Source organism: Prosopis cineraria, unplaced genomic scaffold (genome assembly GCF_029017545.1).
Source record: "Prosopis cineraria cultivar Desert tree isolate PC_DT_omini unplaced genomic scaffold, ASM2901754v1 PC1327, whole genome shotgun sequence".
Classification (NCBI taxonomy): domain Eukaryota; kingdom Viridiplantae; phylum Streptophyta; class Magnoliopsida; order Fabales; family Fabaceae; genus Prosopis; species Prosopis cineraria.
Genome location: NW_026556652.1, coordinates 1 through 21723, shown reverse-complemented (window position 1 = coordinate 21723; position 21723 = coordinate 1). Strand labels below are relative to the sequence as shown.

The following is a 21723-nucleotide window of genomic DNA, read 5'->3' as shown; positions in this document are numbered from 1 at the left end:
AGCCCAACTTTAGTGTACTGAACCAAGAACCAATTTAATGGGCCCTGGTAGTCAAAACATAGCCCAATCCTTTTTTTGGTTTCCAATTAAATTGTTTTCAGGCTTTTTCTTCTGCAAACCCTTTTATCAGGCATCAGCTTTGACAATTGGTAATAATATTTATCCAAAAGAACTAATATATCACTAACTATTCTACATCCAATGAATCACAAGCTGGGCTGGTTAAAATAAATAAATAAATAAATAAAAGCTGCCAGAGGAGTATACTTTATATGATATCCAGCATTATTAGATATCATATTCGAATATTGTTGAGTTTAATTAAAAATAATTTTTTAAATATTTTATTTTGCATTTATATAAATTCAAATTCAAGGAAATCCTGCAACGGTAATTCCTTCTAATGGAACCAATGTATGCAGGCATCTAGTTTTTATATTTTGGATAGTTTTAAAATGGAAGTATTATAAAATTTGGAACTACTTCTAAGTGGAGGCCATTTAAATTAAAGTTCAACTACAGACGATTTAAATTGGGAGTGATTTTCATGTGGAAGAGGAATCAAAGAGCATAGAGAAGTGTGTTCATAATGGCATGAAAATGAATAAAAGAAGAGAGGGATAGAGGAAGCAGGGTTGAAGAGGCGTGAGATGCCGAGAGTCACGGCTCATGTTTGCCTGTGGCGCACCACCAGGAAGGGTTACATCAACTTCACCAATCTCGCCTTCTCCGAACCCCATGTTTGCCTGCAGAAATAATAATAATAATAATCCAAAAAAGTACTTCGCACCCTTGTAACATATATAAATAACACGTGAGATTTTTTCTCTAGGAAATTTTATATTTTTAAGTTCTTGTGTTGAGTTTATAAGAAGAAGAAATGAGATTGGAGAGTTAATGAAACTGATTAATTATGACCGCCGGCAACATCTACGCCTTCCGGAGCTGCTCCTCCATCACCCCTCTGAACATTAATTCAAGTACGTACGTGTAAGCGATTGCTTTCCTAAACTCAACCTACTTAAATTAATATGTCTAATTGATCATCTTATTAATCAATACGACAATATATTATACATACCTTGTAGAAAACGACGGCAATGAAATTAGGCCAGCGTTAGCCTGCTGCTTCATAGCAAGTGTTATGAAGAAGCAAAGGAGTTGAATTGTCCTTGCAAGATTGAGTCACGTCTGGAACATCTCTAAACAAGTTCATTAACACCGACGATCTTGATGTTGCGTTCATCCTTGACGATTCTCCTCGGTTTGGACACCAACCTCCCTTCATCCCTCCATTCCCATCTGCAATTGTAGACTTCGAGATTCATGAACTCAGTGTTTCAAGGTTTTTGGTTAAGATGTGATATCGAGTCTATTTAATTACCATATATTGTTACGCACATTGATTTTCTACCATCACTACAAAACAATTGACTTTCAGCAGCGACATTTGTCGTCGTTGAAAGTCAAAAAGTCACCGCATAAAGTTTTTAGCGGTGACAAAAAGTCGTCACAATGTCACCGCAAGAGCTTCTATCGCTGATTCAATCTGCGACAACAAAAAAAGTCGCCGCTGAAAGTTGAGAATCTGCGGTGACATTTGTCGCCGCCGAAAGTCAAAAAGTCGCCACAATGTCGCCGCGAGAGCTGAATCAGCGACAATAATAAAAGTCGCCATTGAAAGTTGAGAATCAGCAATGACAATTGTTGCCGCAGAAATCACGCATCAGCGACGATTATTTCTGTCGCCGCTGAACTACTTAAGCTACCAAAAAGTTGTCATTGAAAAGTAATGTTGGTTCACTTACACACATGGCACCATGTCACCGTCCATGTGGCGCTCCACCTCATGCCACGTGTTGCCATGTCACGCTCCACGTAAGGCACCACCTTGCGCCACGTGTCGCCCTCACCTCACGCCATGTGGCACCATGTCACTCTCCAGTCTCCATGTGTCACTCTCACCACACGCCATGTGGCGCCATGTCACCCTTCATATAGGGCCCTACCTCGCACCACGTGACACCATGTCATACTCCATGTGTCGCCCCTCACCTCACACCACGTGGCCCCATATCACCCTTCATGTGTCGCTCTCACCACACGCCACGTGTCATTATATCATCAATTTATATTTGCATTTTGAAACTTGTTTTCTTCAATGTTTGAACCCGTGACTTCCTCTTTTTGTGTCCAATCGTTTTGTCACTGAGTTGGAATGAACCTGTAGTCTATTATTGCATAATTAAATATATATATATATATATATAGACACACATATTATTAAACTATACAAACACACACACATATTAAATATTAAATATTATAAAATATCATTATTATCCTTAAATACTTCAATTTAATTCTTTCAGTTTATAAAATTATAAATTATATTACTTATTTTGTTTAAAGTAAACTATAAATATAATTGATATAATATAATTTATATTATTTATTTTAATTTTTTTACTTCTTGAGATTGTTATATTATTTATTTTAATATTCATATTTATAATTATAATATAAAAAATATCTAAGAATAAATAGTAAAAATACTGATGATTATACATTAGTAAAAAAATTATAAAAATGCAGACAATCAGCGGCGACACTAAAAAGTTGCCGCTTAAACTTACAACATAATTTTTTTAAAAGAAATTAAAAAATGCTGACAATCAGCGACGACACTAAAAAGTTGCCATTGAAGTCCACTTTTAGCGGCGACTTGTATGCTGCCGCTGAAACTTGCAACATAATTTTTTTAAAAGAAATAAAAAAATGCTGACAATCAATGGCGACACTAAAAAGTCACCGCTGAAACTTGCAACATAATTTTTTTAAAAGAAATTATAAAAATGGCCAAATCTTTCATAACAAACTATTTCTATTTTATATGTTTTGAAATTATCTTTTCTAAAGGTTTTATAATATTAATTATTTGTCCATATGTTAAAACAGTAAAATTTATTGTTCTTTATTATAACTAGTAAAATAAAAGCAGAAGAAAATATAGAAAATGAAATAGATAACATCCCTTTTGAAATAAATCAACAAAGATACATGAACATAATATCACATATAACTTATAAAAAATTAATATTGCCAAGTAAGTTTAGTAACAAACAGAGAATATTCAAGAAATATAATATTCAAAAATCCTGTGAAAGAATAGAAAAGTTAGGTGGTGGTGTTCCTATTAAGCTTAGGATGAACAATATCAATAGAAAATAAAATTTGTACAAATAGAAATATGAGATGGTTCGATAAAATATTAGGATCTAAGTCAAAAAAGAAGAATAAGATAAGTCTTAAGAGTTTTAATCTATAGCCAAATAGGAATAGTGAACTTGAAAGAAAAGTAGAAGAGGTAGAAATAAAGAAATACATTATAAAAAAATTGAAGAATAAATAGAAATTTAAAAAATAAAAAATAGAATAAATTAAATAAAAGAAAAATTTGAAAGAGGTATTTGTGCAGAATATCCAAATTCTTTTTGAAATAGAAAAAGACACAATAAATCACGGGTGAAAAACAAATATGACAAAAGAAGAAAAAGAAAAAGCAAAAGAAAAACAAGACTTGAATCTTGTCAAAAAAATAATTTAAGCACAAAAAAAGGTAATTAAGTGAAGAAAATCAAAAGAGCTAATTTAATCATAATTTTTTAAAACTTCTATAAAATCAGAAGACTTTTGATTTTACAGGCATTGAGTTAAATGGCCCCTTCTCCATCTCTTAATATAAACCTCTCTCCACTTGTAATATTATAAGATATGTATGTGTATCTATGCATACATACATACATACATACATACATACATACATACATACATACAACTTGGTTAAATAAATTGAAAGGGAAATAAATTGACATTTAAATAAAAAGAACATCATGAAATTGGTAAAATAAAAATATATTTTTTCTTATGAAAAATACTTTAATCTAATTTTGAAAACACAAAAAAATGCTGACAATCAGCGGCGACAATGAAAAGTCACAGCTGAAACTTGCAACATAATTTTTTTAAAAAAAATTAAAAAATACTGACAATCAGTGGCGACTTGTATGTCGCCGCTAAAACTTGCAACATATTTTTTTTAAAAAAATTAAAAAATGCTGACATTCAGCGGTGACTTTTTAGTGTCGCCGCTGAAAGTGGACTTTCAACGGCGACTTGTATGTCGCCGTTGAAACTTGCAACATAATTTTTTAAAAAAAATAAAAAATGTTGACAATCAGCGAAGACACTAAAAAGTCACCGCTGAAACTTGCAACATAATTTTTTAAAAGAAATTAAAAAATACTAACAGTCAGCGGCGACACTAAAAAATCGCAGCTGAAAGTGGACTTTCAGTGGCAACTTGCATGTCGCCGTTGAAACTTGCAACATAATTTTTTTAAAAGAAATAAAAAATGCTGACAATTAGTGGCGACACTAAAAAGTCACCATTGAAAGTCGACTTTCAGCGGCGACTTGTATGTTACCGCTGAAACTTGCAACATAATTTTTTTTAAAAGAAATTAAAAAATGTTGACAATCAGCGGCGACTTGGATGTCGCCGCTGAAACTTACAACATAATTTTTTTAAAACAAATAAAAAAATGCTAACAATCAGTGGTGACACTAAAAAGTCGCCGCTGATTCTCAACTTTTAGCAGCGACAGTAAAAAGTTACCGCTGAAAGTCATTTTTTTTGTAGTGCATGTATTGCCAGTGCCACTGATAGGCTATTCCTTCAGAAGATTCCTTAGCACAATTTGAAGTGAAGATGAGTAAACGTTGGTTCTTTCGTATCATATCATCAAGAGAAGGCCAGTTTCCTCTATTTTTTGGGCATTCTTGAAGGTGGAAACCAGTATTTTCTGAGACCAGCTGCATCTAACACCTTTAATTTGTGAGGCCCTTTGGTGACGTCACGCAGTCCTCTATTGTGATCGTCACTAATCTCGCTCGGGTTTGCTTCCAGAAATGTTGCTCTCTCCTTGAGAACCCTTATGGCTGGTTGCTGCAACATCACCACATTAGCGTCCATGATCTCCATTTCTTTATTCTTATCTTCCATATACTTGCATGCTTTTTAATTAACACCAAATACTACTTTTTTGTTGAATTAATTCACTTATTATACATAAAAATGAGTTATTGCACATTACTAAAAACATGAGTTTTTGCATCATATTTATATGTATGGAAATACTATTTACAAACTGTGAATAATATGGGATATCTTAAATTTCATAACAAACTTGACTTTAATGTAGCTTATATTTATTATTTTTTTAGGAAACATCAAAATCAAGATTCGGTTGATAGATATATGGTTATTTAATTTGGAACAGAGAGAATAAAATTAAAGTATTTGTGTATAAAATTGCTTACAAAGGCAGTGAAATTGTAGCACTTGCCACCAAAGGAGTGACATAGCCAAATGCCATTCTGGAAGTCATACATGTCCAGCATAAATCCTCTCACTGCATTCTGCAAATTCAAATCTAAACAAAAACCTCATATACACACCGAAGCTGGCAAAATTCTTCCTTTTGAATCACTTCTTCACGTACTAATTAATTTAATTTGTTGGGTCGTCATGCACAACGTAAGTTCTTTGCTACCCTCTTATGCAAGGATCATGATTTTGATCTTTATTATTGAGGCCTGATTCTGTTACATGGTGGTGTATCTATGGTTGCTCTTTCGGATAGGGGTAATGCTGATAATTCGATCATGATCCATGTCAGTTGTTTTAGGGCTAATCTTTTGTGTATTCTTGGTGTAAAAATTAAAGATGACTTGAGGTAGGTCCTACCTAGATATAAGCTGCTTATTTTGGTTTTTGTTGAAAGTTTTGCAAGGGTTTAGGAAGGATATCGTTCTCCATGGGTGCAAGCTATGCTTAGTGCTACTTTTTGTTCAAAAGGGACTTGCTTGGCACTGGTGGCGGATTCTACGAATCAGGCAAAGCTCTTGGCTCTTATTGCTATGAGTGGATTTTAAGACTTCATAAGGTAGCTGTAGTTTGGTGTGGTCAGGCTGCCTGGGAGAGGTGCTCGAAAAATTGGGTGCTGCAACTCCCTCCTCCCCTAGTTAAAATTCTAGCTCAAAGGCTAGGAATTGCTGTTTCTTTCTTTTTCTTTTGTTTTTTTTATTCCCTCTATTTGCTTTTCCTTTTCGTCATTTCTTTTGATTGTTGCTGGTTTGCTATTGTTGATTGTTGTTGTTGCTGATACCCTGTTGCCGCTTCTGGTTTGAATGAAATGTCTCCTTTGTTGCCAAAAAAAAAAAAAATAGTACTATTTATTCTTCAAATGATTCCAATTTAAGTTACGCCCAAATAATCAAATATAATTAAATAGCCTAATTACACTATCTCAATATAACACTATTCACAAGTCAAGCTGCTTAATTTAGTTCCCTATATTTTTTTTGGCTAATCTCTTCCTTTATAACTTATAATTTCATCATAGTTCCACTAAAAAAGAGCTTATAATGTTATTAAACTGATAGAAGATAGTGGATTTTCAGACAATCAAATAAAACTATTAAGGCAGTGGCCAGGAAAAAAAGTAACAATAAAACTACTCAATCAAATTAAACCTATCAAAAAATTTCTCCCCACAACACCACAATTTATTTTGGTTTTAGTTTAGCCTACGTAAAAGGGGAAAAATAAATTACTTACTGATCACAATCATAATAAATTTTCTAAACTCAAAGGCTAGCTACATAAACGTAATCGCACTTTGCAATGCGCATGAACAAGTATTTCTTGTGAGATAAGACTTTTGTTATTGTTGTATTGAAGCAGTAGTACAATAATCTCAAATAAAATTGTTAAACTCACGAGTTTAAATAAACTCATAATAAGGATGTAAATTCAAAAGATAAATTTAGATTGTAAACTCATAAAATTTATCTTCATTAATAAATAGTCTTTAAAAGTACATGATTAAATAATTAAACTATAAAATATGACCTAATTTAATTTAAATATATTTTAAATATAAGTCATTGAAATTAAATCTATCTACATTCATAAATTATTATATTCAACATAGAAATTTTAAAATACAGCAATTTATTTTTGGCATTTTTTTGGTTTCCTTTTTTTACTAGTATTAGTTTTTTATTTTTTTTGTTTTATTTTTTATTAAAACAAATCCTACCGTTTCTAGGAATTAAGTTTTACACAACATATATCTATCTCACTTAATGAGTTTATGAGCAGATTAATATGATTTTATAAGTTAAAAACGTAAACTCAAAGAGTCAACTAGCAAGTTTAATCAAGTTTTATCTAATTTAAATTCATGAATAAATTAACATAATTTTATAAATTAAAAATATCAAAACGATAAAACTATATAGTTAATTTGAGAATTTGACAACAATAATCACTGTGAACATATAGAAATAAAGAATTTAACACTTCAAGTTATTTAGTCTCTACAAAATTAAAACCTTTTGGAATGATTTTCTTTACTCCCAGCAAATTCTTACATAAAATAAATGAATGAATGAACCCAAAAAAGAAAAAAATTGCATGCAGTATTATGTACTGATAAACCTAAAACACAATCATATTCATGACTGATCTGATCTGCTTTTCCCTGAAACTGGAAATTTTGGAGGAAGTTTTCGAGAGGATGCGCCAAACGTAGCGAGCAGCATCGTCAAAACGGAACTACAAGTTCGCTGCATGCAAAATCGTCAGAGTTTCCGACGCAATCTCTTGGCCACGAATCCCGAAGAAGCTTCAGCAACATCTGCGCCTTCCTCTTTGCCCTCTCCGTGCAATCACTCTGCACCAGCAATAGGAGTGGCGTCAGCACACGCGCTGCCACCGCCTTCCTCCGGCACTCCTCCGACTCCGAGCACAGAGACAGCAGCGCTCCGGCTGCGTGCTCTGTCGCCCGGTCTGATATCTTCAGTATCGTTTTCACCAGCTGCGGCACCGTCAGCGCATGACCTTCAAATGCAGCCAACCCCTCCGGAATTCGACAAAGCAACTCAATCGTCACCAGAGCCCTCTCGGCCTCGCATTTCTCGAAATCACCAAGCCGTTCGACGAGGATCTCCGGCGCTCCGGCGGCGACTGCTTTATGTCGTGCTTGTTTCAGCAGGCACAAAGCGAGCAAGGCCTTGATCCCAGTCATGAGAGCGCGAGGGTGCGAAACCGGACTCTTCAACATGTCAACAATACCTTCGTAGATTTCATGGACATTGCTGATTTGGGCACGCAGCTCCGGCGAACGAGTCCCGCTCACGACGGTCTCGATCAGTGTGGCCGAGTCAACTCGGACTTCGATGGAGGAATGAAACAGCAAGCGGGACAAATACTTGATTCTCTCCGGTTCCGACGCGATGAAGACGCATTCAGATTCAGCGAGTGAAAAATAAACCAGAAGCGCCAGCGACTCGTGCTTCAACTCCAAACAATCCGAATTTGCATCAAAAAGGATGTTTAGCAGACTCCGGCGCGCGTTGTGAGATCCAATTAGAGAACGATTGTCCTCCGAGCCACTAGCGAATCCTCTAAGCCGTCGCAGCGCAGAGATACGCGACTGAGAAGTACTCGTCCCCGACGATGCTTGATTCAACAACGTCCGAACCACAGCCGGGCGGGCGGCTTGGGTCGGACTCGGGATCCGTTGGACTCCTAAATCGCGATTGGAAACGCACCAGTCTTGGATAAGGCGGCGAAGAGTGTGGTTAGGGATGAGAGTAAAATCAGAAATAGTCGCTCTGGTGACGGGACATGTGGTGTTACCGGCGGCAAACCACGACTGGATGCTGGTTCGGTCTTAGGTCTGACCCGTGGATATAGTAACGGGTTCAAGCATCAGCTCGAGGGAGATGGGGCATCTGAAGTGGTATGGAATCTGAACTCCTAAATCCAACGGCTCTAAGTTCATTGACATATGGTGCCTCTCGCTTTAAAAGAGACGAATGTGTTTAAATTTGTCTTTGCAGAAGGAGGAGGAGGAATGAGAAAAATATGCCGAATTCGAAGGCTCTGAGAATTCTGGCAAGTTATGCTTGGGATTTGGATCCTTTTTCTATGCGGATGAGAAAGAAGTGGGGAGGGGGCACATACTATATGTATGACTTAAAACGACACGTCCCGTGTCGTATAAAGTGAACCTAACCCTGGTTGAGAGTCAGGAACGGCACTGGTCAAATGAAAGTATGCGAATGGGGGTCCCACATTTGCCGCCGAAAATAGTAGGCTACAATTTTTTTTTTTTTTTTGAGGCCAGTAGTTAGGCGCTTAGGCTGCATCTTTACTGTCTTCTTGAGGCAACGTCGTGAACTAAATCTAATGCGTCCCATTAATTGGGGTAACCCATTTTTTCTACAACATCAAAACAACGTTATTTTAAGTATTTTAAAGCTTGGATATTTTTGCACTGTATCAGATTGAGTGGACAAATTAAATCGTACTTGTAAGTAATATGATTGGTTACAAATTTTATATTTTAATTAAGTACACTCAAAAGTAATCAGTTTTGTGTATTTACATAAAGTTCAAGATAAATTCTTATTCTTCCATGTCTTACGTACATTGAAGTTAAATGAAAAACCAGGACTCGCCACTTGTCTTAAATTGTATAGTAATTAAAGTGGTTCTTGTGCATTTATGTTGAGTTCAAGATAAGTGGTGTTATCAATAATCTCATTTTGTATACATTTTATATATTAATATATTAATAATGATTATTAAAGTTTTTAAAGCTGTGAAAACAGCTTATCGTTCATGCTTCTAGTGTTGTTACTCGATCGCTCCAAGTTTAAAGTATGACTTATCATGTGAGACACAAACTATGCTTGCAATTCACGAAAAAATGTATCTAATTACAGCTCAAATGGGGATTGATGAACGTTATATATTAAAGTAAAAACTTCTTTTTGACCAGATATGAAAACGTAAAATTTAGTCTAAATATCTTCAATCAATTAAGTCAAGCCATGTTTTTGTTCCAAAAAAAAAAATTAAGTCAAGCCATGTTGACATTGCATTCGATTTTATAATACGCATTGTTTGAATAACACCATACAAAATATATTAACAAGTTTTTAATAAAAATATAGTAATAAAAGTTAAATCTGTTTATGAAAGATTTAAAATTACACATTTATTTTAGAAAAAAATCATATATAACTTAGTAAATTTTGTGAGTTTTATAGATTGACACCTGGACGTACGGCGAGTTCTGCATGGGAGAAAGGTGAATTTGTGAAGGGTGGAAGGGCTTTTAATTAGTTAAAACATCCTTCGCGGTAGCTAAGCCGGGAGATAGAATGAGAAAGAGTCGGTTAGAAAGTTGATTACTTGCTTGACTAAATGATTCAGCTGTCACTTCTTTTGGCGAAAATGTTAATAAATAAAAGGGAATACTCGCAAAAAGTCTTTGTTATTAAAGTGTCAATCTATCAAAAAGCATATGGAATGTCATATTCATGAGAACAACTTGTGTGCGAGCTAAATCAGTGGTGATTCCAACTGTAACACATGAAAGACCAGTTCAACTTACACGCATTCCCCTGTTTAGAACTTAGATTTTTTTTTTCTTTTTAATAATCAAGAGTTAAGGAAATATCAGTATGCATATTTGCTTTCTGAATCTGATCACATATATAACAGCTAATTATGTTATTTATAGTTTAATTAACGGGATGTTAAAATATTATTCATATTCATTACTGATTCCAAAAACACTATGCAATGATGATAATCAAATTTTACTTAATTATTATAAATTGCTTGATTGGTGTTTCTGTTTTTTCCCAAATCATTTTCTTTATCCAATTTGATAATATTAATGAATTCAAATGTGCATATACTGTTGTGAACTAGAAGATCATGAACTTGTTACGAAGTATAAAAATAGTATCCTAGTATAAATCCCAAAATAGATGCAAGGACCTGTTGTTAGACGATCTATAAGTGATTTAGGTATCCCTGTAAGTGCTTTGTAGTTGAAAACATGCCATAATTGTTATGAGCTTTCGGAATCCAACTTCAAACATTTTAGATGAAAAATAAATTAATTTATTAACTCAATTGATATTCATCTTTCTTTTCCCTCCCATTTAATTTACAAGGAAATATATGATTAATACTTCTTCTATCTCAAATTATAAAATATTTTTAAAAAAATTATATATACTAATAAATCTCATTAATACAGCATATAACTTTTATCTTCAAAATATATAAAAATATAAATTTTAAAAAATTAGAGAGAATATAATGGAGAGGATAATATTAATAAAACTTTAATTTTATTGAAATTTTTTATATTTGAGATATTACATTTTTTTTAAAATATTTTATAATTTGAAAAAGGTATAGTATTATAAAAATGAAAGGATTGGTGAATTAATGTGAAAAGGGCAGACGGCGGTGGGGTAGAGATAGAGTCCAGTCCAGGTTGGGTGGGAATTAGTTTTCTTGAGATGGCAAGGCAGACGAACTTCAGGTGGAATTGTGGATAACGTTAATTATGGTGTCATTGATTGATTAGGAGGTTGATCCTTTTCCTCCACGTTCTTCAATTGCTCACCGCCACGTCATCGGCATTTTAATCATGACCAAATTTATAACAGCTCTCTCCATTACATGTGCCTTTCCATCAACAAAGGTTAAAAAATACCGAGAATGGCATGAAGTCTAGAAATTTAAATTAATGACAATTAGATATTGGATAAATTTTAAAAAAATTAATAGAAAATATTGATAATTACTAATTCAGGAGTTTTAAGTATAAATAATTATTTATTTATTAAATATAATTCTTATATTGTATTGAAAATTTTTATTTATAATTATTTAAATTGATATTTACAACTCATTTTGAAAAAAAAAATTATTTGGGATGTGATTGTTATTAATTCAGTATTTTGGGATGTAATTGTCATTCTTTCTACAAAAATACTCCCTCCAATCCTTATTATAAGGTATCATATAGAGAAATTATTTAGCCGTTGATATAACATACTTTATAGGTATTATATAATTATATTTTTTTAATATTATATTACTCTTATTTTTACTCATTAATTATGAAAAAGAATGTAATACAAATTTTTTTAAAAAAATATTTAATAAGTAAAATTGAAGGTTTATTTTATCTTTAGAAAAATTTGATAACTATTTGATTGAGGCGTTGGAAGTCTTATAATAGGACAGGAGATGGTACCTCGTTAATTTGCATATGCACATGAAATTCATAATAAGCGGGAATATTAGGATTAAAGGCCTATTGTAAAATATATTTGAGGAAGAGGACCTAGATTAATGCAAAATATACAACAACATATATATACAGTAACGAATATAGTGGGGTGCCCCCTATTTTACTGCTCTTTCCCAACCAAAAAAAAAAATTAATAATAATAATTTATTTGTAAAAAATGAGAAACTTAGCTGTAGGCCCTCATATTTTAGGTGATTTTCAATTTTGGCCTCCCTCATTTATCTGTTCCTAGATTCGTTAGTCTGCGCGCGCGCAATAATTGAAGAAAAAGGTGTAGAACAAGGTAAATTGCATATTTTTCTTCAGGTCCTTCTCCCCCGATGTGTTTGTTAATAGGCAATCCTAATTTTTCCTAAATTATAAAGTTCACAAAAAGCATATTGTGAAATTCTAAAAAGTATTATTTCTAAAATTTTGTGATAATATATGTGGATTGATGAGAATTTGAATTTAAATTTGAACTTAAATCAATTTTTTTGTTTGAATATATAAAAATTTATGAATTTAAATTTGATGCAAATTCAAATTCATTTCTTATTATAATTTTAAATTTTATTTATACCATAAATATTTAAAATTTCAGTTACTCCAAAATATTACATTCTCTTAATATTTTTACTATTATTCATTCAAAAAAAATATTTTTAATATTAATATATCTATTTTTATTGTTTGTTAATTAAAAAATAAAAATAAATTCATCACCTCTGTATTGTTTTTTCAAATCTCAAATCGCACATCTTCTTCATTTAATTTTTTTAATTATTTAAATAAAAGATTTTAAATATGAGTTGACACACATATAGTAAATGTGAGTTGACGAAGTCATAAAAGAAATTGAGCAGAAGTTGTCTCTAGTAATGGCATGCATTTGCAGCTGCCACTTGGACAGAGGAAAAAAAAGAGTCTAAAAAGCGTTGATTTTTTTGGCCAAACAAAACAAAAGCTTTTAATTTTTTTTTTATTGAAAAAAGCTTTTAATTAAGAGAAGCAACAAGCGAAGTTTCCTCCAGTGAAACGGAGATACGTTGGGAGACGCTTCTGCGTCAGCGGGCAGTAGGTGGCGGTGGCGCGTGCATTTACCCATTCAGTTCAGCCCCGTTTTTTTAATTTCCAGCTGTATCCTTCCATTTTATATGCCCTTCACTTGCTGCCATCTCCTCTATCACATTCTACAGTTTGTGTGTGTGTGTGTGACACCATTAACACAATCTATTTTGATTTAGTCATATACTATTACACGCATTACTCTATATATATCTGCCTTTTTTATCAGCACTATGTATCCCTTTATATATATATATATATATATTAAACAATAATATGTATGATATATTTTTAGGTAGATTGGGTGTACCATAAGATTTATAATTTGTTCAATAAAAAATGACATTCAAATATCATTAAATAAAAATTAATTTTGATATTAATGATAGTAAAGAGAGAATATGTAAGAAATAAAATATGCATTATGTTATAAGAATAAAATCAATTAAAAAAATATCATATAAGATTTTATTTAGATTACTTAAAATATTTTAATTGAATAGATTATAAATGATGTGACACATTCGATCTACCAAAGTATTTCTCTATGCTTGCGCACACCTACATTTATTATGAACAATATATATAAAATTGAAGGAGATGAAATTAAATTAGGTAGTGTTTGTGTTGATAGATCTGAATTTTAGATTTAAAATCCAAATATTTAAAAACATTTGTCTAGATAGTGTAGAAAATTTAAAAAAAAAAAACGAGAGATGAGTTGAGATTTGAAATAGAAACAAAAGATTGAGAGTAGCGATATTATTATGTTTATAATGTTAGAATAATAAAGACATTGATAGTGAAAACATGACAAAGATGAGAGAGTCAAAACTGCTAAAATTTCAAATAATAAAAGTTTTAAAAGGAACTTGAAATTATTAAATCCAAATGAGGCATTACAATCTATTGCGATATAACCAAATTAGTCTGATTCCATGTTTCGATTTTTGATCAAAATAGAAATTCAATTAATCCATGACTAATAAATAATTTCAAGCACAAGAATAAACTGTATTCTCTCCGTAACCTGGTTGTCTACTTTGCGGCTGATATAATTACAAGTGGATCAATCAGCAATAGGCGTTGCTTTATAAAGCAGTGATCAATAATTGAATTTTTTTGTTTTTTGAGCAAAAGATCAATAATTGAACTTGATATACCCTTCTTTATGCAAACTGCTTTTGATATTTAATTTGCTACATGTGGGTTTGACGAAGTCAGGATAATAAAAAAGAAAAAGGTGCAAACAGAGAGAGCGGCGAAAGGTGCATGCAATACAAGCAAGTTACTATCTGGTTATGCCACGCAGTGCCCCTATACAAAACAGAGGATTAGACAGCACACGTCACCCATGCATGCAACAAGTTAAATTTTGCACATACGGCTCACTTTTAATTAATATTAATTTAATAATGTTATCTAAATTATGTGATTCTTTATTTCATTATAATTATATTTTCATTTTCTTAAAACTATTTACCCACTTTCAATATAATACTTGAGAAATGTGCTAGAACGTATCCTTTTTTAATGGAAACAACCAGATATTTCTTAATAACTTGATTTTTTTTAAGAATTTAACATGCAAAGTTCACTAAAACATGTAAACATTGAATAAATAAAAAATGCAGAATTGAATATATTACGCGGAGAAAACTTAAAATATATATATATAGCCTACAAAAAGAGTGTATATCGTGTAATGTGTGTATATTGATCGAAAAATTGATGATATATATTACTGACCGATAGCATGATACTTGGAGACCGGATCAGCATCTCCTGCCTGGTGCCACTGTCGCCGTGACTTCAGGTGCTCTAAAATAATTATTATATTTATATATTACATGAAATGCTACTATATAAAAATTAAAGATAGTTAATTGGAAAGAGAAAATTGCAATGGACTTGCGTTGATCGATGAAACTGTCTCATTTCATACATTCTCGCTCATGCATGGACGCAGCTTTTCTTCATTTCCTCTTCACTTTCCATCTTAACCATTAAATTCATTTTTCAATGGTTGAAATTTAATATCTTATAAAATTATTATTATATGATAATAGTTGATATGGAAAGTGAAGAGGAAATGGAGATGAAGAAAAATGAAGAGAAGCCAAGTCCCTTGTGCATATAGTAACCCTTATCTTGATTACAAGTCACTTCTAATTGCTTTATCAAAATCAAAAAGATATGTTTAAGCAATTAACTTTGTCTAAAAATATAATAAAACTTTAATTTTATCTCTATTTAAATAATTTTTTTAAATTTTCATTACGTTGCTTTTTTTCATAATTAATGAGTTTAAATAAGGATAATTTTTTTAACAAAAAGTAACAAATGCCTTATATTAAGGATAAAAAAATTCTTCTAAAAAGCTCTCTATATATAGGGGCTTGAGGGAGGGTGAGTTTAATTAAAAATGACTTGTAAATAAATGAATCCATACATTATTACACTAGATTCATATTCCTATTGCATGTCACCTTATACAATCTCACCAAATTCAAGAAATAACAGTTAACTCATCACATTTGTTTTAAAATTAAAAAAATATTTTAACTTTGCCTCTATTAAAGAAAGAGGAAAATACAATATTCGATTAGCAGGTCATATATAAAGATACTAAATTAGAATTAAATTATAGTAATTTATTAGGGATAAAACTGAATAGTTTTAATTAATAACATTTCACGTGACTTACAATAAACACCAACAAATTTTTGTAGAAGACGCCCAATAATAAATATTAGATAGAGTATGTTTTAGTTGACCCTTTATTTGTGGGTGTTTTTTCTTTTATCTTTTTGTATGGCTATTTGACACAAGTCAAATTCAAGTATGGTTAAGTTCCATGGAAAATAACTTTCATTTCCTAAATTCATATAGGTTTAAACTCAAAATTTCAGATTTGTACTGTGATGGTCCCTCTTACTAGAATCAAAGCGTGTTGATGTCCCCCCCCCCCTATTTTTTGATTAGTGAGGTATGGGATGAGGTTGAAATGAAGACGATAAAAGTTAAAGGAATAGAAAAAGATATATATATATATATATATATATATTGGGGTGGGAAGTGAGAGGTAGGATTGAGGTTGAAGAGGTCAAAATGCAAAGGACAGTACAACCAAAATGACTCTGATTTTTGCGTTTCTTCTTGTCATTCATTCATTGCTTGCTTTACCTTTGCTGTGATCATTTCCTTGTCACGTAACATTCATCCATACTTCCATTCAATTATTACTATTATTAACTTATATATTATTTCATGCTCAACACTTTATTAAATGATCCATCCTTCACACGTTCCACGACGACTCATCTTCAAACCAAATATCAAGCAACCATGTAACTTGCCCCTCTCTCACACACACACACCAACCATTAAATATTTGTTTGTAATGGGAAGTAAGACATTCATTCCACTTAAAATTTCCTTGTATATAAAACGAAGGTCCTATATTATGTTGGAACAATCATTTCGTATATGAAAGTGGTCTGACTCACAATCTTGGAGTAAGTAATATTACGGATGTGGACCAGGATAATTGTGTCATTCCTTATAGTGTAACTTTATATTTAATTTGTACGGGAATGTGTTTAATTTTTTAATGAAAAAAAAAATTCAAATTCACAAGTCCGATCTTAATATTCTAGTTTTTTTTTTGTTTGAGAGTTTTAATGGAGAAAAAAAATCGCAGTTCATACTAAATTGTCCTTATAATTTGAAACGAATCCCCTCAAGAGTTAGGAGCCCAACTTTAAGGCTATGTTTGGTTTGAGGGGAGGAGAGGAGAGAGGTTTTTAATGATCCTTTGTTTAGTTTAAGAGGAGAGGTAATAATTAAATTACCATTATATCCTTGTACAATAATATATTTTTTAACATTTTATCACACAAATCTATTTTACATATAAACTCAAATTGTATAATTTTTTTTAAATTACCCTAATCTTGTCAATTTTTTTTTACTTCTTCAACCCAAATAAGTAAATTAAATAATACTATTAAATAATCTTATTAGTAAATTAATCTAAATGTTAAACAATACTTTGTGAAAAAAATTAATGAAACTAATGATTTTATACCCTCAATAATTGCACAAGACAATACTAGTCCTTAATAACAATTGAGCAACAATTGTAATCATTAATAACAAAATATATTGGGCAATAGCATCTAATATATTGATCATGCTTAAGAACCACATTTTGACATCTAGCTAACAAAATATACAAAAATTATCAATAAAAGTCATCATCTAATTAGAACTATAAAACATTCTCATTATCACATCCTTCCGTACTGGTGTTGGACATTAAGTTGCTGCTCTAAGCCTATCATTATCAGTGATAAGAAACCAATATATGTCAGGTAATCTTGCAGCATCAATCCCACACTCTTTAAGCATTTTTCAAATTTCTTCACCTGATAATTGTGGCACCTTCTTGAAACTTTGTCCTATCATCACATTTCCTTGTTGAATTGCCTCAGCCACAGCTAACACTGCTCTTGTTAACTCATTTAAACTAGCCTCCTTTTCCTTAGACACCCTCTTTGTCTTCTTACTACATGCACTATTAATAGTGGGTGAGTGCTCTTGGTCAGGTGAGTTTTCTTGTCCCGGTGAGTTATGTTATCTATCAAGCTCAACATTAATTGTGGCTCTATTTTGTGAATGTCATTGACAGTTTTAGTGACTTCTTCTTGAGAATGACGTCTCTTTCTCCACTCACGGGCTGTCTCACCCTCATCTCCATTAGCTCTATCTACTTCATATAATATCATCATTTTTCATAGTTTGGAAAAGGAGTAGTTCTCCATAATGCTGCTTTAGGTTTAGCCTAAAACAAGTAAAATTACAAAAGTAATTCAATTGCAAATGCACACTTTTCCATTTTCAAAGAATAATATAATCAATGCATATGTAAGAAATTTACCTTAATTAACGCATCCCAAACTTCAGGCTCAGCATCCCATACTTGAGTTATTGGATTCCAAGCGAACCCACTCAAACTTTTGAAAATGTCATAAACATCTGAAAAGTTTCTCTTTAAAGTCTTCCATCGATTTTCACCTTTTCCTTGTCAATTTCTTTACCGAATAAAGCATTCAAATATTTACATATGTTATCATAAGCTGTAGTTGTAAAAGTACCATTAACTTTGTGACCCTTATTATATTCATTCATGAAAGCATCAACGAGGGCATCATCCATTAATCTTGTCCAGTTTACAATTCCTTATTATTGTTTGGTGCCATCCTATCACATAACAATATAATCACATAATACCAATCCCAATATGAAAAGCTAATCAAATTTCAATAGCAAACTAAACAAATAATACAAAGCAAATAAAAGTCAATAAAACAACAAATTTTAATATTTGATCAAACCTCAATTAAACTCAATATAAGCCAATGTAATAATACAATATATTTAAATGTCTATAATGATACAATAGAGTCTAACTTATTGACAAAATTAAAATTCAATCATCAAGTTCATCCTTAAGAGCAGCCAGATGTTCCTGATAATCTGCCCACATCTGATTGGCTATATTTTCTCTAATAAGTTCACCTCGAGCAGTCTCATTATTGTCCCCTCTTTAAGCACGGTTATTATTATTTGAATGGTTTCTCTTGCAAGAACAGCATCAACTTCCTCTAAAAGATCTTCAACAGGGTCCATACTCACAAGGAAGTTATGAAGAATGCAACATACATATATTATCATTTTTTGTGCTTTGATTTCATATGTAGGTTCAGTTGCATTAGATAGAATGGAAAATCTTTTTTTCAAAACACCAAAAGCATGTTCAATGGCATTGTGTAACTTTGCATGTCAAAGGTTAAATAACTCTCTATAATTTAGGGGGGGATTCCACTTTGAATATTCATTCAAATGATAACGGACACCTCGGTAAGGTGTTATAAGTCCTCTTATTAACATGAATCCAGCATCGACAAGGTAATATTTAACTATCATAAAGGAAAATAGTTACTATAATAATTTTACATTTACAATTATAAACTTTATCAAAATTGGTAAAATATTTACCTTCAGGAATTATAAGCCTATCTTCTCGTGTTAATACATTTTTAATAATTCTTGAGTCAGATGCAGTACCTTCCCATCCAAGGAGCACATAAGTTAACTTTAGATCAAATGTACATGCTACTAACACGTTCTATATCGAAAATTCCTTTCTACCATGGTATCTAGGAGCATCTAAAGAAGGCACCTTGACTCGTATATATGTTCCATCAATAACACCGACACAATCCTTAAAATATAGAAAGAATTTCTTATTTTTTTCAATTTCAGGAAGGATGGTTGAGCCATTAGGTTGAACAAGAAATTTTTCTTCTAAGTCAATGATAGCTGTCAAAACTTGATGAAAATGGTAACTAATTGTCTCACCAAAATGCCTAAACCAAAAATTCACTTCACAATTTTTGCATTGTGTGTCAATATATATAGAGTTTTTGCAACCATTTCTTTCACACTTGACTATCGCGTGAGTTGCAGGCCAGCCTTTCTTTCTAACATACCACATAATTCTAAAAAAGTTTTAGGAATCATTCTAATGATATTTCAACTAGAGGGACAATCACTAATTCGGCTCATTATTTCATCACGTACCATTTCTCTCTTGCCACTCAAAGTCACTTGCACATACTTTTACAAGGACACAAGTAAGAAGAGCTAGTATTCTTCGACGCAATTCAAATCAATGTTGCACTAGTAAAAGATATTCAGATTCCTTGCTCATCTAATAAAGTAATCAAGAAGAATAATGGAAATCAATAAACAAGCCACAATTATCATAAATAAGAGCAAAGATTCAATTTCATCAGCCAAAAAAATGATCATATATAGTACGAGCAGAGCAGAAAACAAGATTTCTGTGACTCTACAGATCCCAAACTTAGCAATCTTAAGACAGAAGCAAAAGAACTAGCAGGTATCCATTATAAAATTAACTTAAGCAAAAATAAAACGGTTTAATTTCACCCTGAGTTGACAAAAGAATGATGCTAACCATTACTAATTTAGATTTGACCATTAACTCTTGTGCTAGCAGGCCACATGGCACATTTTAGACATTAAAAATTTAAAAGAAGCAGAAAAATCATTTCAGCTTTTGTAAAAGCTTGGGAAGTTTAGGGAGATTGTTAAGGGACGATGATAGCCAAGACAGGGAAAACCTCCAGCAAGCTTAGTTGGAAAGTTGATGAAAACTTGAACTTCTCACAATCCACACGAGAGCTCATACCTTTAACCTCTAAATAAAACAAGTGACCACACCATTGGAAGTGCATTGCTGAATCAAACACATCCCCATAGAATATGCTGTCACAAGCCACCGCAGATAATGTGTAATATATTGACACGACTTCCTTCATGTGGGCTAAAATTTTCCAGTCTCTCAAGATTTGAATTTTTAGCCTCCTTCACCTTGTTTTCCACCCAATCTAATCTAAATTGCAATTATGCAGAACTTGGGAATGGGAGTAATGTAGGGTATTTCTACCAAACTCTCCATGGAATAAAGCTTCCAACTTTCCATACTAGCCTAGATAATATCAAGGAAAGGCACAAGTCCAACATAGAATATGTAGGTTGTTTTTTGAGGAAATCATGAACGCTGTTAACTCTCGCATCTAAAACAAATAACATAGATTTTCACAGTTAAAAGGTATCGCATCTACCTCTATAATATATATTTTGCAATCTAATAGGGATATATAGTGTGGTCATCAAAAGCAACTCCCATTAGGCTAACAGGCTAACCACACTCCTGCTGTTACATATGTGCACAGAGAAGCAAAAATGAAATCAAGCAGCATGAGATCAGTTGCAAGAAGATTTTATAAACATTTCAAAACTTCACAATCCATGTTCTGAAGTATTATCCAAGCAAATAAAACTATTTCAAAGAGGTCCACGTGATCATATTTATGCTGTAATCACTTGCAAGTGATTCATGGAGTGGATGTGAAAGGCATAAAGGAGGACTATGTTTCATTAACCAATAAAGGAAAAACGTATTCTTTTGAAAATCAATCATAAATTAGCCAAAAAATAGTAAGTAAAAAGAGCTTAGAAGATCATAAACTAGCTAAAAAATATTCTAAAAATTGAATTTCATGTGAGAAATCAAAACTAGCAATTTTTATTCTTTGATAAACAAAGCTCAGAAAAACTATGAGCAAGAGGCTAAGAATTCCTTTCGGTTAACGAAGAATGATGAATGAAAAAAGAAAAAAACAACTAGAACAAAGAACAAAGCCACGCATCTGACGGGATGAAAAAAAATAGAACAACCACAGATCTCAAAAACAGGGTTCGAATGGAAAGAAAAGAATGAAGAACGAAGAAGAAAACCAGGACGAAGCTCAAATCAAAC

General features: G+C 32.2%; 2 pseudogenes; both read right to left on the bottom strand.

The window, feature by feature from the left end:
* Positions 1-907: 907 nt before the first annotated feature.
* Positions 908-6756, bottom strand: LOC129299851 (PI-PLC X domain-containing protein At5g67130-like; annotated as a pseudogene).
* A 699-nt stretch (positions 6757-7455) lies between these two features.
* On the bottom strand, positions 7456-9042 carry LOC129299853 (U-box domain-containing protein 26-like; annotated as a pseudogene).
* Between the last annotated feature and the right edge of the window lie 12681 nt (positions 9043-21723).